Source organism: Ixodes scapularis, unplaced genomic scaffold (genome assembly GCF_016920785.2).
Source record: "Ixodes scapularis isolate PalLabHiFi unplaced genomic scaffold, ASM1692078v2 PGA_scaffold10__122_contigs__length_95168666, whole genome shotgun sequence".
NCBI lineage: Eukaryota > Metazoa > Arthropoda > Arachnida > Ixodida > Ixodidae > Ixodes > Ixodes scapularis.
The window spans coordinates 2,278,132-2,304,192 of record NW_024609836.1 but is presented as its reverse complement, the minus strand read 5'-3'; the positions used below and the strand labels follow the sequence as shown (position 1 = coordinate 2,304,192).

Sequence of the window (26,061 nt, the reverse complement as noted above, 5' to 3'; positions counted from 1 at the left end):
CACTGCTTTATCCTGGTATAAATATCATGAATGCGCCACTGAATATTAAATTATGTTAGAGCAGCAGAAGCGAATATTCTACCAGGAGACCCTTCCATTTATGCTACTAAACAACCCGCGCCAATTTTGGAATGTTGTAAATCATGCACCATACTCCCCACTAGCGCTTATTGATGATTCTGAGAACATTATCGGAAATTAATCAGTGTGCCACTGTTCTTAATCATATATTTTCTTCCCATTTCAGCGTCCACTGTCCCTTAACACTGTCCTTACCTATTACTAGCAATGTTTTACCTATGAATCCAGTTTGTATTGATTACGAAGGTATTGTTAGTATTATAAGGTCACTGAAAATGGGGGTCCTCTTCTTGTGGTGTGGACGGCATGAACTCTAAGGTTTTACAAAGAACTAAATATTCCTCAAGCCTATTTCTAACAAATATTTTTCAACAATCATTAGATACGGCGGCGGTTCCTGAGGATTGGAGAATCGGCAAGGTCATCTCGGTCCACAAAAGCGGTAATAAATCTTCTCCTTTAATCTATAGGTCAATATCTCTAACTTCTGTACCTTCTAAAATGCTGGAGCACGTAATCCACAAGCTACTATCTATCCACCTTGATTCTATCTCCTTCTTTAACAAAGCGCAGCACGGCTTCCGTCGAAACTACTCCTGCGATACCCAACTTCTCTGCTTAACAAACGACCTGTTCGCAAACCTTGATTCTGGCTACCCCACTGACGTAGTATTTCTCAACTTCGCTAAAGCTTTTGACAAAGTTCCGCATAACAGACTGCTTCTAAAACTATCGTCGTCAAACCTCGATATTAATGTTCTCTCCTGGATTGAATCTTTTCTCTCTCAGTGTCATCAGTTTGTTCATGTTAATAATTGTTCTTCTACTTTAGCCCCCGTAACATCTGGCGTGCTTCAGGGAACGGTGCTTGGTCCGTTACTTTTCCTCATTTACATGAACGATCTTCCTCTTTAGGTATCTTAACCCATGTGCCTATTTGGCGACGACTGTGTCCTTTACTGAAAAATAACATCCCCTCATGACTTTTTAACCTACACAAAATGACCTCGACCTAGTTCAGAGCTCGTGTACTAACTGGCAGATGACGCTTAACGTCAGCAAATGTAAATGCATGCGCTTCTCTCGTTCCTCTTTTCAAACCTCTCCTGTTCATTTTCTCAATGACATCCCTCTTCAACCCACAGATACGTGTTAATACCCTCGGCGTTCTTTTAACTTCAAACCTCTCCTGTGAGAACCATATTAATTCAGTTGTGGGTTCCGCTAACAAAACCTTGGGTTTCCTTCTTCGCAATTTCAGATCCGCCCCTTCTCAACTAAAACGGCTCCTTTATCTTGCCCTAGTCCGGTCTAAATTAGAATACGCGTCTTCAATCCGGCACCCTCATCAAGCTACATTAGCAGACTACATTGAATCTGTTCAAAACCGTGCTGCGCGTTTTATTTAGTCTGATTACTCCAGTTTTTCTAGTGTTTCCCTCATTAAATCAAATCTCTCTCTCCCATTGCTTTTCACCCGTCGAAAAATATCCCGTCTCTGCCTTCTGCATAAAGTTTTTTATTCACCACTTTTAAATCAGTCTCTTCTTTCCCCACCGGCTTATCTTTCCGCCAGACTCGATCATTGGGTCCTTTACTCTTCAACATATATATCAATGACATAGGTCACCTGAAGCTCAAATCAAATTTATTTCAATACGCAGATGATACTGCATTAATATTACCACACGAACAATACAATCTCGCTGCTCCTTTCTTTCAAAACGATATAGTACAGTTAATGAGCTAGTTCACACAACAATTGTATTTTTGTCAATCGCAACAAAACTAAACTCATGTGTTTCCGAAGCCCTTATAAACAAGTTCCGTTTGATGTTCCCATATTCCTTCATGATCAACATTGTGATCAGTGCGACTGCAAAAAAAATGGATACTGTTAAAACAACACCCTACCTTGGTTTGCATTTCGACGAAAACGTTTTATGGAGCTATCACATTGATCATGTCATACAAAAACTTCGCGTTGTTTCTGCATATTTATATAGACTTAAAAGTGGATGCGACGTCAATCTGAGGCGTGAGGTGTACCTATCATTGGGGGAATCTGTGATGCGTTACGGAATTGCTATATATGGAACATGTCCTAAATACAAGCAACAAAAAATTGATAGTATCATTAATAGATGTGTTAGTAATATAGTATATGGGTCAAAACATGAACTGAAGGAAACCAAAGACAGAAAGAATGCAGTCGGACTATTATCGTTTGAAAATGTTTTTAAATTTGTCGTTTTAACCAGCCATTATTTTTCGAAGGAGTTCAAAGAAATACCCAACAGGATAAAAACACACCGGCACACACAAACCTATGCAATCCCAAAAATATATACAAACTACGGAAAAAAAAAGAGAAACTATTATGTTCCTGCGATATTTAATAGCTTGCCTAAGGACATCCTAGGCCTGTCATCTAAGAGGCAGATGTATAAAAAAATAAAAGAGTGGTGTTTTTTGTCAAATTGAAATTCTGAACAATGAGGTATTATGTAAAAGCTTAGTGTTTTCTATCGAGTGTATCTCGTTGCATACGTGTTGATTCTTGCCATTATGTGTTTAAATTCACAATGTTTCTTAATTTTGTAACCATTGACTGATTGTTATTGTCGAACTGGGTTTTAGTTCACAGGAGAATTATCTACTTGTAAAATTCCTTGTTTACTGTGCTATTTTGAATATTTCTTTTATGTTTTACTTACATTTAACCATCATTTGTGTCTACATGATGAAAATGTCTGTACTGCCATGTCCCGCATACAAGCGTACCTACGCTTAAGCGGGCTGGATTGTATGAGAGTTTTTTCTGAAATCAAATAAACTTCTTATCTTATCTTATCTTATCTTATGTGATTAATGCAGCAACAATAGAAGAACGATCTGGCCCAGTGGCTTCTAATTTCGGTGACCGAAGGCAAATGTCCCTCAAGAAAGAAACTACAGCCAGAATAATTCTTACGTATAGCGTATACCATGACCGCAACGGAAGAGTGACTAGAAACCCGCACGAGACAACAAGCCGCGGAGCCAACTCAACCGACACAACGAGGCAAGAGACACAGACCAAGCAGTTGAAGTATCCGCCCTTCGTCAAGTCCACGACTCCGAAGCCAACCGTCGCGCCGCAGCCATAGCCACAGCCGTTGAAGTCGTTTTTAAAAGTTTTCAAAGTTCGTAATAATTTTAAGAGTGTACTCTATACAACGAAGTTATTTATTAATATTATTTATCTAACAAGGTTCAGGATAAGCCACTTATCCTGAACTTAGTAGGCGCAACTGAACTGTTGCGCCTACGAACGGCCAGTAGAGTCCCTAAATCCTGGGCCGCGAAACGGCTTGAGTGGCCACTCCTTACGTAGTACTATATTTACCTATGACGTTCCGCCCTTCTTGGCACCAAAATCGCCAGTGGGCGAAGCATCTTCGAGGGAATGCGGTGGCAATCTAACCCCATGGTGTGTCTGCTGCAGGAAATCTGATTATCGTTGCACTGTAGTGCTGCCTCGCCCAGAAGTGCTGTGTTGTTGTATAGCTGATTGTTTTGATGCATTGTGCTCTTTGGCGCTAGTTTTGAGCGGAGATGTCGAGCATAACCCTGGTCCTCGCACGACTTCCGTAACTAAAAACCCAAGTAAGGACAACCAGAGCAAGCAGACGGACGAGATGCTCCAACTGCTTCAGGATGTTAATGCCCGAACTCTCAAGTTCGAGACAGGTCAACCCAGCGTAATCAGCTCCATTGATAAAGAAAGGAAAAGCCAGCAGTCGATGGAAAATTAACTAGCTGACGTGAATAAAAGACTCGTCAATGCAGAAACGAAAGCGTTGAAGCTTGACAATGGCAGAGCGAACTTCAAGCCACGCAGCGCGTGGCCGATGAAGCCAGGAAAGAAAATACTCTTCTGCGCTCGTGCCTTGACGAATTTGAAGATATAAACAGGCGAGATAACTTCATCTGTCGCGGAATTGAGGATTCCGATCGTGAAACATGGGCTCAATCGGAGGAGAAGATAAGAACGGCGTTTTCTCGAGCCATGAATTTGCAGATGGACGTGGAATGCATTGCTCGGGCGCACAGAGCAGGTGCCTCCTCTGCTAGCCGTTGTCGTCCGCTATTTGTAAAATGTGCAAACCTCAAGGCTCGTGATAATATATAGTGAAAACAAAAACAGTACTAAGAAATAGCTTTTTTTGTAAACGAGGAATTTTCGCCGGCAACCCGTCAAGCACGACGTAAGCTAATCGAATTCGCGAAGGGTACGTATCCCAATGTTGCCTTTTTTTTTTGCATTATAACGAGCTTTATGTCGACAAAAAGGTCTTTGTCTATTGTTTGGAAAGTGACTCTGCCGTTCAGCTTGGGGGTCACCAGGAGGCCGTAGCGAGCGCTTCGACTAATAGGTCATCTTTAGGGATGCCAAGAACTTTTTTCGAACCGAAGTTTCGACTATCGAATCAAGCAGGTCGAAAGGTTCGAAAGATTTCGAATTTTCGACCTTTCTATATTGTAAAATTCGACTGAAGTCGAATTTTCGACCTTGTTAAACCAAGAAGTTCGACGCTTTTCGAACCGTCGAACTTATAACGCTAAACGTTTTATCCTGTTGAACTTATACAGCTGAAAACTTCAATGCTTGTCGAACTTTCAAACTTGATAGACAAAATAATCGATGATTTTCGAACTTTCGACCTTCTTGCACTATAAAGTTCGAAGCTTTTCGAATTTTCGAATTTCCTACGCTAAGGAATTCGATAATTTTAAAACTTTCGGACTTATTTATCAAGAGAAATCGAAAAGTTTCGAACGTTCGAATCCTAAAATGTCAAAAGTTCGACGAACTTCGTACTTTTAGGGTAAAAGTTCGACGTTCGTCGAACTTCGAAAGACCGGCGGACGGTTTCATTTGAATTCAAGTAGTAAGGTACATTCGTAATTTTTTTTTTTTTTTTTTTTACATGCGGTGTTGCGTTTCTTACGAAAGACAATGCCGTTTATTTCAGTGTACTGGAACGCTTAGTTAAAAACAAAAAAAATATCGAAGGGGCGAAGAAGGACGACGTTTTTTTTTAACAATTGTCGATTGTGCCATATTTGAAGCGCGCTTTAGTCGAAGCTATTTATGTTAGAGATTTAAACTTTTTAAAAATGATCGATGTATAGCTTAGCTAAGTGTCGTCTTAGGATGTGATTATTTTTATTCAAGATAAGTTTCGAAGAAATGTCCAAACATGTATCTACGGGTAATTATGCCTTAAACTTGTTTTTTTTTTCGTCTAAGTTGTTTGAGGTATCGCATTTAAATTAACACTACAGACAGTACCTACCATTGCCATATGCAGATTACAAAATAATGTATTTATTGTTTTTTCACGTTAAGGAATAAATTAACTCATGGGAGAAGATATCTAATATTGTTCAAGTTCAGCACGTCATTAAAAAATAAACATTTGTATTTTTCGCTTTACGTTCTTGGGACGTGCTTCTTTTAGCCTATACACATTTTGGTAGGAGAAACTTGTTTCGAAGTTCTGAGCCCCTGAATATGCAAGAACACAACACTTCCGCGAATTCTTGATAGATTTTTTTTTTTTTTGCTCTGAGCTTTTTATCCCGCATTTATTGGTATGTCTATTTTTATTTTTTCTCAATGGCACAGTTATTTAGGTTGAAAAGACATAGCTGTGAACTTCCGAACCGCCGAGCATGTGACGAGTAGTGCCTTCTGACAACGAGTATCTAACAATGACCATCTACGCAATCTTTTATGCAGTGAAGAGCGACAGTAGCTATACATACGTATAATAATTTCAGATTAAAATAAGCTCCACCACGCCCTTTTCTCCGTATTGTTTTTTTTAACAGTCCGAAATATCTGGGGGGAGGGGGGGAGACTAAAGTTCCCTCCCTTCCCTTCCCCCCCCCCCCCCCCCCCCCCCCCCCGTTTTTCCTCTTCCGGCGCTACTGGTAGGCTAGAACGCTGCTCGACCTCGAGTTGTGTCGGCTTTTGTGCTTTTTCGAGGCGTTTCCTCCGTCCTGGAAAATAAACCTCTAAAACAGTGATCTCAAACTCATTTGAGCGTGGGGGCCAGATAGCCGACCCTAGGAAGGCCGGGGGCCAACGTTAGACCGGGGGGAGGGGGGGGGGGGGGGTCAAACGATTTAAAATTGAACAGACCTCGTGCTCTATGCTTTTTATAAACTCAGTTTCGTCAGTGACATTTTTAGATGTGATTTCTTTATATGACTATATCACTCTAAAAAAAGACTGTGCGTCTACTTTCACGCACAACGCTCGGATAGCCAATCACCGCAACTTACAGAGGCAGCTCAGCGAATGACAATGCCGAAACATGTTTAGGCCAAAAAAACGCATTCTGAGTTGTTACATTAAGCAATGCAGAATGTCACGCTTGCATTGCTTAATGTCACAACTCAGACTGCGTTTTTTGGTCTAAACGTATGTTTCTGCATCGTCATTCACTGAGCTGCCTCCATAAATTGCGGTGATTGGCCTCCGAGTGTTGTGCGAGAAAGCAGACTCACGGGCTTTTCTTAGAGTGTACTTTGGGCCGTGACCTGATGGGATAACAATAATTAAAATGACTCCGCCCCACTAACGTGCACGCATTTTTAATAGACCAAAAGAGCAAGTACACCGTCGTTCCTCTTGCTCCATTCACTCAGGAATTAACCGAGCTGAACATTTATCTAAAAAAACAATGTCATTTGGCAGTTCTTGCTTTCCTGACGATTTCTATTACAACACCCATACTTGTCTTTTAATGGTGATATTTTCTTCTTTTTCCTTTTTTAAGGCGAGATTCTCGAGCTTGTAGCTTTATCTTTGGCAGTTCCTTCTGCTGATCGAGAGTTTGCACACCCGATATGCATTCTTCAACGAAGAGCTTGCAGCCGAGCACTGAAATTGTTGTGCATTACAAAAAGCTCGCCCCACAAGATAAAGCGAAATAAAGGTTAAATTAACACAGATAAGTAAAATCTATGTGAATACGTTGAAAGAGCAGAGCGACATTTCAAGAGAAAATGAATGGGCAGGATGAGATCAATACAGCGCGTGCCATTTCTAGGGCTCGATACATGGGAACCGGGACGCGTAGCCGGTTGCCTGCGTGTCGCATGCGGCCCGCGGGCCGCGTGTCTGAGACCCCTGCTCTAGGACAATTACAAACTAAATTTACTATATGCCAGCATCACTCGGGTGGCGTTCGATCGGATTACTCCCACCATACCAGGGGTAGGGAGGCAGTTTGCCAGGTCGCTTCAAGGTTTTTCTGAGCTTCAACCTCCTGCCCGCCCCTGGCCTTTTCGAACTGGATGAGTATCGTAAAACAGTGCGCTGGTGTGATCACTACTGTGTGATGCACATTACCCCCCCCCCCCCCCCCCCTTGGGCTGGCGGTCACAATTACTGATCTACACTCTTAGAAAAAAAGGAGTCCAAAGGGAGTCACTGCTTCCATGACTCACTTTGACACTTCACGACTCTCTTAGAGAGTCAAACGTTTTGTGTGACTCTGTTTTGACTCTTCCCTTCTCAACGGGAGTCACAGGTCAGCAGCATTTGCCCTACCGAAAAAAAAAAAGTATAAATGCTGCTTCGCGGCGTCCATCCGGCAACCCAAGCCCCGCCGTTTCCCTATGCACCTCTAGAAAGGGAGTCCGACACCATTTAGTTCAAAGCTTTGTCGACATTTTATTTTCAATAATTGTGCAAAAAGAAAATTAAAAAGGAAAGGGAAAAAAATAATGCACAAAGTTTCGTCGACATTCATTTTTCTCAAGAATCGTAAAAAAAAAAAAAAAAAAGAAAAAAAAAAACGTATGTTTATTTTTTTGCATCGAACCTGGATTCGCTCCGTAAGAAGCGGGCACCTTTCCACATAGCTACACCTGCGAGTACTCGTTTTGAGAATTCGTTTTATACGAGATTCAACAAGTTTCGCGTCGTGCACATTATTCGAAACCGAATCCTGCGTCTGCATTTTACATATTTCTAGGACTGTCGTGGGGTGCGTCTCTGGGAGCGAGTGAAGGTGCAGCAGCTTATTCAAGACTATACTCCGTTTCATACGTAGCATGTAACGCAGTCAAAGCTAGCGCACCGGTTTGCATCGCCGACCGTGTCCACGTTCACCCCATAAAATAGTGCGTCCCCTGCGAAAACGCTTATAAAAAAGTCGAAAAAGGTGCTTCCTTGGATCTAGAAACTGATAGTGGTGTTATGATTTCGACGGAGCACAAATTTTTTTCAATAAAAAGGAAAATATAATGTAAACTACTTTAAATTGTTTTCGTTTTCGTCCGTGCGGCAGCAGCTGCGGGTTTTCGGGTTGTGTGGCACTGGCTGGTTTTGAGAAAATGGCGTCTTACGCAACAAGCTCCAAGTACCTCTCCTGCTCGAATATTTTCAAAGATTCGTTGTGCGAAGACCTTGAAAGAGTGCAAGCAGGTGATCGCCAACGTGTACGCGAGTACAAGAACGCGTTTCCCAGAGAAGTCGGTCGTGAAGTCCTGGAGACGGTCAGCAACAACACCGGAGTGTGCGACCGTACTGTCGTGAAGTACAAGGCGCAGTGTCTATCTGGCAAGCTGGCGTCCCCGAAGCGAAGACCTCGCCATGTAGAAGTTTCGAGCACGGGGACTGTCAAACATGCCGAATTCACGCACAACGCCCGAGAGGGGGATTCCTACCCTTGACAGCTATTTCCTCAAGGTGCATCGCAAGTACCCCGAGAGGGGGATTCCTACCCTTGACAGCTATTTCCAAATAAGCTGTTCAGGCCACAACTATTGTCGATTAACGTCCTATTATAAATTTTGGGGCAAGGCTGCTATCAGTGAGATTCCTCATTCCACGCTGTACGAAAAAAAAAATATAACTCGGTGCTGGAGGCAAATAACACTTGCAAAGCGGCAGAGCAGATGGTAGAAACGTGGCCTCTCGGCGACTTACAAATAAATAGCAAGAAGAAAGGAGGAATCGAAATATGCAGTTCGGCAATGCGCACAATCTTGCACAAAAAATAGCTAAAAAAAAAAAAAAAAACTCCGCGTCTTGTGGGTTTGAACCACTGCCGCCGAGACGTCGGTATCGCCAGAGCAGCCCTACCACTCGTCCACGAAACGCGCCCAGGAACACATTTTTTTTCTTCTGTATTTTCATGCGCACCACTTCAGTACCTTTGACAGCTATGCACGCTATGAATGAAAATGAGTATAAGTGCCCATTTTGAGAACCACACCACCACACTGCGAGTTGAAGCAACGCCGAAGGCTCGCGTCTCGCAGCGCCGACTGTTGAATAACCATTCGAAGAGTTTGCACACTGTGAAGGTAAGAGCGCTCACACCGAAGAGCTCTCTTTACAACGCCTACACACACACACAGAGCTCACAATGGACCTTTTCCGAGAAGCGTTCTGCGCACGCGCGAGCGCCCGATGCCAAGCGGTGGAAGTCGGCACGAAAAAATCGAGGAAATTCGGAATGAGGCTGTAAATCGACGAGTAGAACACGTAATTGCAGCATATATATAATTGTGTTGCACAAAAAAAGAAAGTGGACGGAAAGAAAAACACGACGTTTGGGTGGACGCTACGGATTTCCTTCTTTAAAGTCGCGCTAGGCCTACCTCGTTGCATTGGGCACGCGACGCTGCTCAGAGAGCGAAGCAACTGGTAACGTAGCTCCCATTATTGATTGGTAGCGCAGGTCACTTCCTCGATTTTTTAGTTCGCGCAGCCACCGCCTGGTGCCGTCGGTATATGGAAAAGGTCCATTGAAGGGGGGCCACTGAGGTTTTAAGAGCCACTGATCGTAGCAATCGCATTCCAAAGACGCCGCGTTGTCGTAGATTGTTTTTCACCAGCTAGGTCCTGTAGGGATGAGGCCAAGGCCAAGGCTGGGGGATTCATCGCCGGAAACGTAAAGGAACCAAGCAAACGACGTGAGGCTCGCGGAAGCGGTTCGTGGGAGCCGACGACGTCCAAGCCGCGATCCAAGCAGCCCTAGTAGCAGCCTTGCTTCCGAGAAGACTGTATATTCTTTCCGGCGGGCACACAATACTCCGACAGCATGCTTGCGGCTGATGTGGATTGCAGGAGGTGGCTAACAGGACGACCAATGCACAGAAAATAGGTTGAGCACAACACAGCACGCAACAATTGTCGCCGCCATGTTGAAATAAAACCAAGCTGAGGCAGGCCAAGCTACAGTTTAGTATACGACGAAGCTGAGACAGGCCAAGGTTCAGTTTAGTACACAACCAACATACTTCATTACAAAGAATTAGATAAATGTTTAAACAAATTTTTTTTACGTTTAAAAGTTCTAATGTATGTCGATTAAAACAGAAACATTCACGTTGCGCCAAATGAGTTTCGTCGTAACCAGCGAACGTCGCCGCGTCGGCCGCGACGCCATCGCCAGCGTAACCCAAATCAAAAACAAAGCAAGCTGCAAACTTTCGGGCAGTTTCAGGCCTTTAGTGCCTTCGAAGAACGTTCTCCGAAAAACAAAAAGTGTCTCAGACGTCGCCGTGCCCATGGACCGAGCTGTGGGTTTTGTGTCTACTTAGTGAGTACTCGTCTATTCGCTTGACTTTTTCAGTGCTTTCTTTTCGGAGCGTTTGTGAAGTGTCCTTGTGTGTGTGTGTGCAGGAAGCGTGAAGGCGAACGCGGCGAACGTGTGGGGCTCCTTGTCGCACACGTGCTTTGCGCATGGGATGACCTTCGAGCTTTTCCCGAGGAAGTCCCGCAACCGACCTGTCACCACGGCCTGTCACTGAGCGAGCAGTCAGATTGCGGGAACGCACACAGAGGCGAAGGTCCCACCGAAGCCGGAGGGGGGGACGGGACTTCGTAAGTGTATCGGGAGCTTCATCTCGTGGATCGGTGGACAAGGCGATTTCTACAAATCGGGTGGCGCCTTGCTACGGCTGTGGTACCACAACTAGGCGGTGTGTTTTGCGGAACCCATGACTGCTATGGTACCCCTTATGTGCTGGCGCTCGTATTTGCACCCCGTTTGCTTTCACTGCGGGTGTTCGAAATCAGGTTCGTTTCTCTGCATTGTTGATGTTGCTTTCGAAGAGTTCTTCTTTGACTAGGGCACGAACTTTTTATACAAAATGCTGTATATGTTGCAGCTATTTGGTAGCCATCTGGCTGTAGTGTATTGTGAAGGTTGTGGGGAAAAACGCGCATTGAATAATTACAAAAAGATATACCGGGTGTTTTTACGAAGACTTTCAAAAATCCTAAAAATTAGGGCGATTGAAAAAAGAACAAACTCGATCTCTTCGGGAACAAACTACCAGCCACGGCGGACGGCAGGAATTGCCAAAAACCTACTAATTAACCAGATAATTAATTAAAACTTGTTAATTAACTTCTTAATTAGTGGAAATAGACATATGATTCCAATTAGAAAGTTGCTGAACGTTATCGAAAACCACTAAATCAGTCATTTTCAGAAAGACTTTAAGCGCTTGAGAAGAGTAGTAGCGCACTAAAATTACCACTCGTGGAGCAGGTACAAGGCTGGGACTAGATAAGAGGCGGAAAAATCGCGCGGGCGCCTTACCGCAAACGCTAGCCTTGTACCTGCTCCACGAGTGGCAACTTCAGTGCGCTACTACTCGTCTCACGCGCTCAAAGTCGTTCTAAAAATGACTGATTTAGTGGTTTTCGATAACGCTCAGCAACTTTCTAATTGGAACCATATGTCTATTTCCCCTAACTAAAAAGTTAATTAACAAGTTTTAATTAATTATCTGGCTAATTAGTAGGCTTTTGGCAATTCCTGACGTCCGCCGTGGCTGGTAGTTTGTTCCCGAAGAGAGGTTCTTTTTTCAATCGCCCTAATTTTTAGGATTTTTGAAAGTCTTCGCAAAAACACCTGGTATATATATAATGTAGTGTCGAGTACCGTCCGACGGCACTCTTGCAGAACGTTCACGTGCCTTGCAGTGGCACTCCACCCACGTCTTCGAGTGCCGTCCGAATGTCTTATGTAAAGCGAATTGTCAAAACGAGTTTTTCGAAGTTGTAGCGTAGCTTATTGGAAATTGTAGCATAGCTCGCCTCATAGGCAGCGGACCCGGATTTGATCCACAGTGTGGGCTTACTTTTTAAAATCTTTTTCTCGAACATTTTGTTTTGTCGAGGCATTTGGCGATATTTACGTCATTTCTTTTTTACCATTAACACTGGGGAAAAAAAAGGATGTTGTCGACGGAACTTTGCTTAAAGGGTAACTCCGCTTCATTTTTGATATTTAGAAAACTATGTAGCCCTCTTCAGTATCATATAGGAAGACCCCTTGCAAAATATTACGATCTAATTCCGTTTATATATTTAATAAACTGACCAGCAAACCTTCAAGCGAGCCAAGTCGCCGAAATCTGCCAACTCTAGCGTGCGGCGCGAGGCGCAATCATCTGCGCAGTCAATGCCACGGAGTTGGAGCGGTCAACGCTGAACCACTACGTCAGAGGCATGTGTCGTCATTCTCACGTTTTGCTTGTTTTTACTTCTCAGAGCACAATTGAACGACGACGTCATGAGTTTCTCCTCCTGGTGTTGGCTGACCGGGCGTTCACGTGATCACCGTAACACGGATGCGCCAGTTTGCGCTGCCCTGCGCGCGTCTGTTTCCCCGCTCCCCTTCTCCTCTTTCGTCTTCTCCCCTCCCACTCTCCCCCGGGCCCTCACCGTCCACGCCATGCGAAGCAGCCCGCCCGCGTCCAATGAAAAAAAAAAAAAAAAAAAAAAACATCTGCCGGCGTCGCGTGTCCTGTTTCTCGCTCCCTGCCGAACGTCACAAGACCACGTGGTTCGACGTGACATAATCATGACTGTGACGACCTGAGACCAATGTTGCCTGACGCAACCGAAGTTTCGGTTTCGGTATCTGCTGATGTTTAAATTAGGATTACACAAATAATATTTCACATTTCGCGAATCCGAAGACGTAGAGTTGTTTAGTAGTGCTTTGTGAATGTGAATCGCATGGAAGCCTAAATTTTTCGGAATTGAGCGGAGTTGCCCTTTAAAGGGGGCCAGCTGCAACAACTTTTTGACTGGTTTTTATTTTGCACCGAACTTGAGCGCACTGAACGTAATAACTTAATCTTTTCTCAAATTTCACTTTATTTTAAAAGTTATAGGCATTTTAAAATTACAAAAACAAACAAAAAATAACCTCTTTCATGACGTCGTAGGTCCTGGCTTGAGTGGCCGTGAACTAGAGGAGTAGTGAGCTCATCGAGCGCTCACGGCTGCTGCACTCCGTGTCGACGGCTCGAGAGGGCGCCACTAAAGCATATTCTGGATAGGCTGTATGAGGCGGGTGGCCAGGGCGGCTTGCATTGCATTTGCTGCGCGATTAAGGACTAATTTGGCATAACACTTCATTGGCCACAAACTACAGCAAACACGGTGTAAAGATCAGTTCAGAACGGGAGCCACTTCGCGCTGCCATACCGCCAAACCGCCAAATCGCCAGCCAAGCCCGTGCTGAAAGCCTTCGGAACGCTCGGAACCGGTCGAATCCTCGATCCGGTATACGACCGCAGCGCCGCCGCGTACATCCGGGACCTTTCTACGCTCGCTGTACGTCGGAGCCTCATCCCACAAGCCTTTTCTAGTATGCGCCGTTTTTTCCGCCGCTTGGTGGCGGGTTTGTCGACGAGTCTTTTCTTGTTTCCATACTTTATAAACTGCATTTGTTTCTTTTCTGATCTAAATTACCAAACAAAAACTACTTTCATACATAACTGAAACGGTTCGTGACACTTATATTTTGTATTTCGACTAAAAAAAAGCTTTTAGCGGCTCTGACCAGTGGTAAGCCCAGGACCAAAGACGTCACATATTGCGCGCTTTCGGCGATGCCGGTCGCCCTCGTAAATGGAGGAGGTTTCCGCATCTTCCGGTTAAAATATGACTCACTGATATTTAGTTACTCTCTCCGTGCCCGCTTGCTTGCCCGAACCCCAAGAGACGTGGAAACCGCAAAGAAGGTAGGCGCTTAAATATGATTGCAGGACCCCTTTAACAAAATGGTATGGGCGTCCCTTTCCGGACGTACATTGGGGACAGCGGGGCTCGGTATGGGACAGAGGGGCTGGACGCTGCGAGGCGTCTTGTGCAACGGGGCCAAGTAGGTTAATAGTTTTGTAATTAGCAGCCGCATACTGTTGCCGCGAGCCGGCATGAATGTATGTGGGGGGTTGGTTAACGAGCTCCCCAGGGATACGTGTGCTGTTCGACTTTCTTTCGGACGGCACTTGTAGGCACGGGTGGAGTGCCGTTAGACGGCACTGCAGACAGCCAAAAAGCAACAGAAAATGAGGTGTTTCAAACAACTTTCTTGAAGAGATCATGAACTGATTTTTCAACTACTTCCTCGTCAGCTTTCCTCCTCAGTACATAAGCAAAGTGAGAAACCATGTGGTCGTATTTCACTGAAACCCAAAGTTCTGCCAGCAGTCTGAGAGCCGGAATGGACAAAGCCCTACATAAATTTCCCACTTCACATTTTTGCAAGTGCTGACAACCATGAAGGGAGCGACGGGACAAGCGATGACGACCCTTTTTGCTATCGCTCAGCCGCACCATGAGGCACACTGCATGAAAGCAACTGGAGCAAGCGACCAATGTGATGAGCGACGTTTTCTAGTAATTCAAGGACCGAGCAGCGTTACAAGCGACAGTGAGAAATCTCCGTCGCTGTGGCCGATGCTCGTCTCGTTGCTCACTAAATCGCTTACATGCGGTCCAGCCTTAATTGTCTGAAAGCGGGAGACACGTGCCACGAGTGAGTACCGTGCTGCCGCTCACTTCCAAGTGCCTCTCATTTCAGGGCTACACTGCCATTTGCTTCCAAGTCCTGACCGGGCCTCCTGCTCAGGCGCTTTGAAGCCACTTACGAAACTAGCACAAACTCGTCAAGGGGGTTTAGGTGGGGTTAGTCATCCGGTGTGTTTGCCGCACCATTCTTTACGGTGCCTCGACAGTCCACAGTCACTTCACAGTAACAAGTTGGGACGCCATGATGACAGCGGCACTTGTGCCTGCTTGTCTTATTCACTAGAGGTTTGAAGACCAACTGCAGACTTTCGGCAGCATGACACGTACGGTTTTGTAACATCATTGTTGCTTCCTTGGGACAACTCTTAATACATGGGAGGAACAAGATGACAATTGCACCAGTGGAGAATACGTCTAGGCACTATACCTGTACTAAAACTTGCTTCATCAACTATTTATTTATGATTATCTTTACACTTGCAGCGTTACCTCCGAGGCGGGGTTTCCCGACCAGAAGAAAAATTTGACAGGGCCATAGGCAAGGCCAAGTTCGACTCGCGCTGCTGATCCTGTTGTCCCGGTGCCTCTACAAGGGCGAAAACCTGGTCAATAGGAGTGTGACAGGCCAACCTTCCAGGCGTGACAAAGTATGGCGCCGTGGGAGGGAAGCCCATTACACCTGTCAAAGTGGATGCAACTGCAGGTGCGTGCCTTGCTGCATGTCCGCCTTCCCGGCTCTAAACTATGTAGGAATTGGAAGGTTCAGCATCGTGCATTATATAGGTTTTATAGACCATACGCGAAATAGCTCTTGGGTATCATCATCATGCCGCTCGGAGCGACATGTGGTGGGTTTTGATCTCTTGAATGTGCAAATGCCACTATACCTCGTCTCGCCTCAGCATGAACTAACTGCAAAAGCTGTGCAAGCGCAAGCGGGTAGCCTGGGCTGGAGGATGGAACCGCAGTATGTGTGCGTCCACAGGTTTCCAATGTCAACGGCAGAAGCTTCCGAGGGTGTCCCAAGCATGCACCAACAACTTCGGGAGGATACATGGGCACTGCTATCTTGGAAGCACTTTCCAAGATTAAAGAAAATGAACACAGTTGGCAAAAACTTGAGTCTTAAGGCCCGTTCACACTCTTGCAACCGAGTACGACCGAGAGAGACGAGATCTGTTAAAACTTCTTAAAAGTTCTTAGGACGAGGGTACACACTGGGGGCATTCTGGCACCATCTGTGCGTTGACCCTGGAACTACATTTTACAAGAGCGAAGGTTTCGCGGAATTTCCGAGGTCAAACGTGTGTAATACCTGTAGAAAAGGCTTGTTTATAACGGTGACAGAAGTTTTTCGAGCCAAGAAAGAAAGGATAATGCGCAAGAGAAATAGTAAATATGCCGGACCGCCGAGTTTACACTGCTACCCAATAGATGGTGCCAGTGTGTCCTCTCGTTGTAAGAGGTTTTAAGGAACCCAATTTTAAGAGGTCGCAAGAGTGTGAACGGGCCTTTAGAGAACCATGCAGTGAACGGGAAACTTAACAGTTCATGCGTTCTTGGCATTCATCAGGTTGTCGGCAGGCCTCTTCACCATGTATAATATGTGCATTACTTTGGTATTTGTTGATTTTTCTGGAAACGGGTGCCAGCAGGTACGAGCATAGACAATGGTAATTATATTCGTGCATCTGTACAACTTTTTTTGTTATTTTATTTTAAAGTTTGCTATTTAGTTTTGAAAGAACTTCGTGGTTCCCATGGCGAAGTTGCAAACATTATATTGGTATGCTCAAAACCAGTCCAAGGTGAGAACTAATGCCAAGGCATCTAAAAAAAAAATAATGTGACCAGAAACAATGTCATTTATTATGTTGTCAAGCTAGGCCTCGAAAATATTAGCCAAATCGGGTCCACTAATACCCACCCATGTAGGAGGGTGTCTTTAGTGTCCATGCTTGTTGTTTAATTAGACCTTGAACACGGTTCCTTACTATGTAGGACTTGCATTACGAATGAGTTTTCTAGTTAACGGTGGTGTTCCTGTTAACAAACCATTCTATTAGGTAGGTAGAAAATAAGAGTGAAGAAGTGAACTTTGGTCTTTAATGGCAAGTAGGTTCATATGGAATCATTTTTGCTTCAGTGGAGGCTCAAGTATGCACGACACTGAAGGGACTTCCCTTTCAGTCGACGCAGACAGGGGTACCACAAGAGCCAGCGAGGGAAAGAGAACGGGACCTCTTGGTGTCAACGCCTTGCCGCCTGCGTGGCTGTGCCCTGAACCGTGCAGTTTTTGCCGAGGTAAATTGGGCCATATAAAAGTTTTGCGCTTTTGCGGATAAAAAAACATGACTCACTTGCATGCTTTGCTGTAAACAATCCATTGCAGCACTGAAATTTGTGAGTTGCAGATAATGTCACAGGTAGTATAGATAACCTCTACATTCTCGGAGTTCTGTGGACTAAGGGGCTGTCCAAAGATTACACAGCAGGATGGTGCCCCGCTACAGAGCACCAGTATATGTCGTACCATAGCCTCCTTTATACTGACAAAACCTGGCAGATTGCCACGAGAAGCGGTCGCCGAAATGGAAAAGGTGAAGTGGCATACAACGGAGAAGAGTCTCGCCGTAGCGGACGCGAAACACGAAAAAAGTATGTTTTGGGTCCTCGCCACTGCAAAAGCTGTGTGCTGACGTCCAGGTTCCCCGAGGAATGGCTCTTTAATGCTCTGTGCTACCAAATCCTCACGCTCCAAAATCTGTGACCAGGCACTCTATGACTCCGTCGTCGAAGTGGCAGGCTTTGTGAGTTTAGAGGTGCTATTCTCATACTCTAATCCAATTTACTCCTTTTTTTTTCAGGGGGAGGGCATCTTTTTGTTTGCATTCTTAAAAAAAGAGGGTTAGACTGTTTTGATTAAATTGGTGCGGACAACCACTAACAAGCTCCGTTTGCTGTCGTCAGGGCCTACGCTATTCTTATCAATTCCAATCTTCGCAAAAGAAAAGATAGGGGAAGGGACAAAACCGGAGGAAAGTTGTGCCGTTTGCGTGGTCGATGTAACTACTCATGCTAAAGATAAATCACATGTAACTATGGTTGTTTGAGATAAATCTGTTTGAAAGGGTGTCTTCGCTATGCCAATCTGTAAACATATTTTTTTTTAAAGCTGGAGACCAAGTGACACAAGTATCATCGCTGTCTTCTCAACTGGTTATTTCAATATTTTATTAGGAGTACTTGGCCATGACTTAAAACAAACCAAAGACCAGATTCCGGCTCATGTTGGCCTTAAGCTGAATTTTGCCAGAGAAGTAAATGCTGAAACTAGACAACATAATTCAAAGCAAACTTTCTGCAGCGACAAAGAGTTGGAAATAGTTACTGAAAGAATAGAGGAAGCAGGTTCGGGGCAACGGTATACAGATTGGACCTATGAGAGCCTAACCAGGCTTTTTGCTCTGGAACTAGACGAAGTTCAGAGTAAGCGAAAGGGGAAGCAAGGACATAGACCAAAAAGCTGGTGGGACAAAGAAGTGAAGCAAGCGACACAAAAACGTCAAGAAGCCTCTAGAGAACACAGGTATTCTAAGCGCAGTGCGGATTCAGAAACGGAAGTAAAGAGAAAATGGGACACTTTTATAACTTGTCGCCGAGATGCATCCAGTTTTTATCAATGCGAAAATTCAGAGAAAGGGTGAGGAATGGATGAGTAATGTAAGCAAGAAAGATAGAAACGCAGCTACGAAGTTTTGGGAGTACTTGAACTCACTCGGTGAAACGACGCAAGCTAGACAGAGGTTCATACTCTCGCATCAGGGAGATCAATTAGAGGGAGATGATGCAGTACGATATATAGGAGCAGTGATAGAGGAGAAATTTCGGGAACGGGTGCATGTGGAAGATAGGAGAACCGAAGGAAGTAGCAGTCCAGCTTGTGATATCGCGGATTTCGGACAAAGAGAATGGGAAAAGGCAGAACGAAGAGTCTCTAGTGGCACGTCGACAGGCACAGATGGGATCCCAATCAAGCTGGTGAAGAATTTGGGTCCTAAATCTAAGGCAAAACTAAGGGATGTAGTGAGCACTATGATAACAAAAGGAAATATTCCAGATGAATGGAGGCTTAGTATGATGAGTATGATATGTAAGGGAAAGGGAGATAGTTCTGATATTAGGAATTATCGCCCCATAACCGTGACACCAGTTATTTACAGGTTGGTAATGCAGATTATAAAGAACAGACTGGAGGATTGGGTAGATTGCGAGGGCATACTGGGCGAGTTACAGAACGGGTTTCGGAAACAAAAAAGGTTGGAGGACAATATATTTTCTCTAACACAGTGTATAGAAATAGTGGAAAAACAAAACAGACAGCTCTGGCTGGCATTTCTGGATTTCAAGGGTGCCTATGACAATGTGAACCAAAGGAACCCGTGGGACATAATGAAGAGCCTAAACCTAGATTAAGGACTAACAGCCCTATTAAGGAACATTTACAAAGATAATAAGGTGATTATAACATGGGAAGGAAAGGCGACGGGGAAAATAGAGGTAAGACGAGGCCTTAGGCAGGGGTGCCCATTATCGCCTTTGCTGTTTATGTTGTATCCGAGAGGATTGGAGGATAGACTAGAGAAGAGTGGGCTTGGATTCGACCTTTCATACAGTAAACTAGGCCAAAAAATTCAGCAATCCTTACCGGGATTGATGTATGCGGATGATATTGTACTAATGGCTAACAACAGGACAGAGTTGCAGGAATTAATGAGCATCTGTGGTAAGGAAGAAGAGGAATTAGGTTTAGATTTCAGTTGTGAAAAATCAGCAGTCATGATTTTTAACTGTGATGAAGTTGAGAGGCTAAAAATACAGAATATTACAGTTAAGAGAGCTAGTAAAGGAGTATGGACATGTGATGGTGCAGAATATCTCAGTGAGCATGAAAAGTATATAATAGGTAAGGGCAACAGAAATGCAGCTGTAATGAAAAATAGAGCACTTTGGAATTACAACAGGTATGAGGTGGTGAGAGAGATTTGAAGAGGGGTCATGGTGCCTGGCTTGACTTTTGGAAACGCAGTGCTATGCATGAAATCCGAAGTGGATGCAAGACTAGGAATAAAACAGCGCGGAGTAGGTAGGCTGGCTTTGGGGGCCCATTACAAAACGCCAAACCAGGGAGTACAAGGAGACATGGATGGGCGTCTTTTGAGGGCAGGGAAGTGGTGAGCAAGATAGAATTTGAGGATCGGTCGAGGCAAATGGATAGGGACCAATGGGCACGAAAGGTTTTCAGCTATTTATGCATGAGGAGTATAGACACAAGGTGGAGACAGCGCACTAGGAAATTAAGAGGAAAGTTTTTAGGCTATAGTGGAGATACGGAAGAGCAGGTCTCAGTTAAGAAGAAAGTTAAGGCCACAGAAAGAGATCGGTGGCTAGACGGAATGCAGACAAAGACGGCTCTGGAAAGCTATAGATTAAACAAAACAGTTATTGCCAAAGAAAGCATTTATGACAACTCTACGGGAAGCTTGTTGTTTGAGGCAAGGACGGGTGTTCTGCGAACCAGAACATACAAAGCGAGGTACCAGGAAATGGATACAGTGTGCACTGCTTGTGGAGAGGAGGACGAGACGGCTGAGCACTTGATAATATACTGTAAATGGCTTCACCCTATGCCTACTGAAGACAACATGAATTTAATAAAGTCATTGGGTTTTAGAGACAGCGAAGGGAGAGTGGATTTCAAGACTGTAGAGATTACCAAGCAAAGATTAAGTGAATGGTGGCAGAAAGCGAGAGAAAACTAGGTATTTTCTTATTAACTGGTGGCAAGGGGTTTCATAGCCCTACTTTCTTTGCGGTGCGGAGTGAATATAGATTTCACATATAAATATTCTAAGCTTAAATGGTGAAACAAAATGGCTAGGTGGCATAAGCTACCGCCCGATCCAAATGGCTCAGCCGGATTCATCCATCTGTCCATCCGTTGTGAGAGGTTTTAAGGAACCCAGTTTTAAGAGGTCGCAAGAGTGTGAACGGGCCTTTAGAGAACCACGCAGTGAACGGAAAACTTAACAGTTCATGCGTTCTTGGCATTTCATCAAATTCTCGGCAGGCCTCTTCACGATGTGTAATATGTGCATTACTTTGCTATTGGTTGATTTTTCTGCAAACAGGTGCCAGCAGGTACGGGCATAGACAATGGTAATTATATTCGTGCATCTGTACAACTTTTTTTGTTATTTTATTTTAAAGCTTGCTATTTAGTTTTGAAAGAACTTCGTGGTTCCCGTGGTGAAGTTGCAAACATGATATTGGTGCGCTCAAAACCAGTCCAAGGTCAGAACTAATTCCAAGGCAGCTAAAAAAAATAATGTGACCAGAAACAATGTCATTTATTATGTTGTCAAGCTAGGCCTCGCAAATGTTAGCCAAATTGGGTCCACTAATACCCACCCATGTAGGAGGGTGTCTTTAGTGCCCATGCTTGTTGTTTAATTAGACCTTGAACACGGTTCCTTACTATGTAGGACTTGCATTACGAATGAGTTTTCTAGTTAACGGTGGTGTTCCTGTTAACAAACCATTCTATTAGGTAGGTAGAAAATAAGAGTGAAGAAGTGAACTTTGGTCTTTAATGGCAAGTAGGTTCATATGGAATCATTTTTGCTTCAGTGGAGGCTCAAGTACGCACGACACTGAAGGGACTTTCCTTTCAGTCGACGGAGACAAGGGTACCACAAGAGCCAGCAAGGGAAAGAGAACGGGACCTCTTGGTGTCAACGCCTTGCCGCCTGCGTGGCTGTGCCCCGAACCGTGCAGTTTTTGCCGAGGTAAACAATTCGGCCTTTTGAAAGTTTTGCGGATAAAAAAAAACATGACTCACTTGCATGCCTTGCTGTAAACAATCCAATGCAGCACTGAAATTTGTGAGTTGCAGATAATGTCACAGGTAGGATAGATGATCTCTACATTCTCAGAGTTCTGTGGACAAAGGGGCTGCCCAAAGATTACACAGCAGGATGGCGCCCCGCTACAGAGCACCAGTTTATGTCGTATCATAGCCTCCTTTATACTCAATTACTCAATTTCTAAGTGAGAGATAAAAAAAGGAAATAAACTGTTCCTCTCGACCTGCACCACCTGACGGTGTAACAGGTTTGATCCAATATAATATAAAAAAATGAGGGCCGTAATTGACCAAACGTTTCTTTAGTCCTTAAAGCCAATTAAAAAGAAAAACAGGGAGACAGCTGAACATTGGCATTGGAACAAACTTGGAGAATCTTGCGAGCAATTATGAGTATTTGTGTTTCGTTTTTTTTCCTTTGGTATTAAGTTATTAATTGTTGTTCCGCTTGGTCCTGCCTCTTGTCTTCTGTGTTCTTGACGACGAGGAAGTTGTCTTCTTTAAAATTTTCGTACTGGAATATATAAGAAAATTATTTGGAAACAATGTTAAAATTTTATTCTCTTTTAATGATTTTATTTTAAAATTAGTTATGTATTTCTACGTATCTTGGCGTTCTCATGTATGTTTTCATTTTATTTCTTATTTGTCTGTCGCCTTAATTATATTTTGAGGGGGGGGGAGGAGGGAGCAGAGAGCATTGTGATTTTTCGTTGTTTTTGATTTTTTGTAATGATTATATTTTACAGCAAGAGATTATTATTATAGCCATACATACCCTAGTATTTACCTATTTACATATTTACATTTTCCCCCGAAGGAGAAGGATCACACTTATAAAACTTCATGTTTGCATCCTGTATTCTTATCATGTCTTGCTATTAATCTTTTTTTTTCATATTGGAAGGAATGAGGTTATGTCTTGAAACAGACACTAAATATTTAGTCGTTTTCATCAGTATTACTTTTCTTTTCGTACGTTGTTTGTTGTTGGTGGTCGGTCTTGAGGGGCGCGATAAGAGATCAACCTCTTTTCTTTTTCACTGTCTGTCTTGGTTGTCTGTTCCTGGACACTGTTGCTCTGAGAGTAGATGACTTTTCGTTCCAGTTTTATTGTAGATACTCTCGTTACTCTTGCTGAGAAGCCCAGAACCTGGAACTGGTCTTAGGTCCTCGTAATCTGTGGTTGGGGTCTTCTCTGTGGATGGCTGTTTGTCGCGGGTGGTTTGTGGAATCCCAGGGAAGGAAACTGGCTCGCTCCCCCTGATCATGTTGTGGGCCTTCCAATTGCCATTGATTGTGGTGTTGGTTCAGGATGGAAAGCTAAAGAGAAAACTAGTCCACGGCTCTCCTAACCAAAGATGGAGTCTTCTCATGGAGATGGCGTTTTTTGTTTTTTGTTTTTTCTAAGAAGCTAAGGAAGCCCGGAGAATGGAACTGGTCCAAACCCCCCTATCCACCACTTTTGGGTCTTCCAAGGCCATCGACAGTGTGCATATTAGCAGTTCAGGGTTTAAAGATGACTTTTGGTTGTCTCTTTCTTGGATTCCGTTCTTGTTTGGGTTGAAAGTTAGTCTGTAAGAAATGCTTTTTACAGTAGTTTTTGTTTTTCACTTGAGATTGATATCTTCCATTCTCAAGTTTGTTACGAATACATATAATCATATATACATATATATACATATACATACACACATACATACCTACATATACATACACCCACGCGCACATATAAACACACATACTTATACATTCACATATGTATACATATACACACACATATATATATATATATTTATTTATTTATATTCTATGGAATGTTGTCTGAAATATGATTAACTAACGCCTCCAGAGTATTTATATGAGTTTTAGAGTTCAGTAGCTTTTGACGAATATTCAAGTTTATGTGCGATATTGAAAGTTGTTGAATAAATGGTTTTGTTAGATGGCATGCAGTAAAGTAATGATCCATACTAGCACAAGTTTGTCCACAGGGACAAGTAGTGTGGTTGTGTATATTAAATCTATAGAAATAAAAAGGAAATCTGCCGTGTGCAGTAATAATTTGTGTGATGTTACTAGAAGGAGGGAAGCTAATGGGTATATGATTGGTTGACGGTATCCATTTAAATAATTCTGTGTTTTTGCCATCGTTTTGCCAAGAGTGATCCCATCTGCTACGTGCTAATTCCATTATTGTATGTTATATATTTTGTTTTGATTTTGGTAGGTGTATGTATTGGCCATGATAACGTGCCGAGTTTGCAAATTGGTCGGCTAAATCGTTCCCTAAAATATTAGTATGGCTTTTGACGTGAAAAAAGCCGTTGTATTAAATCTGTTGACTGATTGGATTATATGTTTTATTTCGTTAATTAAAGGAATTGCATTGTTTGGATTTGCCAATGCTTGTAGGACTGATAGGCTGTCGGTGTATATGTTACAATGTAGTCCATCTCTTGTTGCAAGAATATAATCAAGGGCTTTTAATATGGCAATAGCCTCTGCATCGAATATTGTACTGTATTTTGGTAAGCGATATTTTCCTATTTTGATAATTCTTCCATTGTTTTTCAGAATAATGAATGCTGCTCCCACCTGATCTAAGTACACTGAACCATCTGTATAGAGTGATATGACGTTGGTTATTTGAGATAGAGTAAGAGAATTGATTCTTTGGAATGATATATTGAATCTCTTTGTTGGATGAGTTTTCCAAAGATCTATAGGATACGATACCTCTGTGGGGGAGATACTAAAGCTATCGAATTGGGCGGGTATCTTAAGTTGGAAGACATTCAACATAAATGATTCTACGTCAAGAGTAATGTTGATTGGGATGATATTACATAGTATAGGCAGGCTTATGTTAGAAACTGCGCGGAACGCTCTTGCTATTTTAAGTAATGGTAACCTTTGTATGGATTGCAGTTGTCTTAACATATGTGAATTTCCTGATGGTCTCCACCACGCGGGTGATCCATACACTATATATTTTTCTATGCTTCGTAAGTATATTTCCCGTAGTTGGCTTGATGTGATACCCCAATTTGTTGAGTATATTTTTTGGATGTTTGCTGTATGGATTTGGACTTTCTGTTTTATATATTGAAGGTGTGGTAAGAAGGTTAAATGTGAGTCATAAATGACTCCTAAAATTTTAAGTTGTTTCACTATTTCTAACTTATGATTGTGAAATTTTATTATTGGGGGTCTTTTTTATATAGTTCTCCTCTAGTTATTATTAGAGATTTACATTTCGAGTAGTTCAAATATAGTTTACGTTCGGATGTCCACTGTCCTATTTCTTGCAGTATTTCGATAGTTCTTTCTTCTAATTCTCTTCTTGAGTTCCCTTCTATGACAACTACGATGTCATCTGCAAACGCTTGTAGATATATGTGATTCGGAAAGGTTCTTTCTAGCAATCCTGATAGTAACATATTCCCTAGTAAGGGGCTTAGTGGAGAGCCCTGGGGGGCATCCCATATTAATTGATTTGTTTATTTCTTGTTTTTCTGGAGTGATATATGTGACGGTTCTATCGTGGAAGAATGAATATAGCAGATTGTATAGATTACTTGGGCAAGAATGGTGTTTTAAATAGGCCAAAACTACCGGATAACATAGTGTGTTAAATGCTCCTGTAAAGTCTAGGGATGCCATAGCTACCGCTGTTGATTTATTTTTTAGTTTTTGTAGATGTGTAGTAAGTGCGAACAGAGCTTGTGTAGATGATTTAAGTTGTGTGAACCCGAATTGTCGTGGGTGTAATAGTTTTTTTGAGTTAAGGAAGAAATATAATCTGCTGTAGAGTGCACGTTCTAAAACTTTTCCGAGTATGGAATTTAGGCAAATTGGGCGATAGGCGTTGGGTTTTGCTTTGTTGTTATCTTTTTTATTTAGCAGTAGTATTTTCCCTTTCTTCCACTCCTTTGGAAAATATCCAGATGTTAGACAGGAGTTGAATAGAGCCAGGAAAAATTCGGGATGGTTATGCCGAAAATATTTAAGAAAAGTAACATTGATTTTGTCTAATCCGGGGGCGGTTTTAAGTCGTAGTTTAGTTATTATGTTTGATATTTGAAATGTTAGTTCAACATCTGGTGGAGAGAATGAGGGAGTGCATAAGTATTGTCGTAAGCTAGTTATATATACTGACAAAACCTGGCAGATTGCCACGAGGAGCGGTCGCCGAAATGGA

The 26,061-nt window shown here is 43.2% G+C and overlaps 2 pseudogenes; one reads left to right on the top strand and one right to left on the bottom strand.

The window, feature by feature from the left end:
* Positions 1-2,576: 2,576 nt before the first annotated feature.
* Positions 2,577-23,861, top strand: LOC115324810 (annotated as a pseudogene).
* Positions 23,862-24,060: 199 nt separating this feature from the next.
* On the bottom strand, positions 24,061-25,523 carry LOC115324809 (annotated as a pseudogene).
* Between the last annotated feature and the right edge of the window lie 538 nt (positions 25,524-26,061).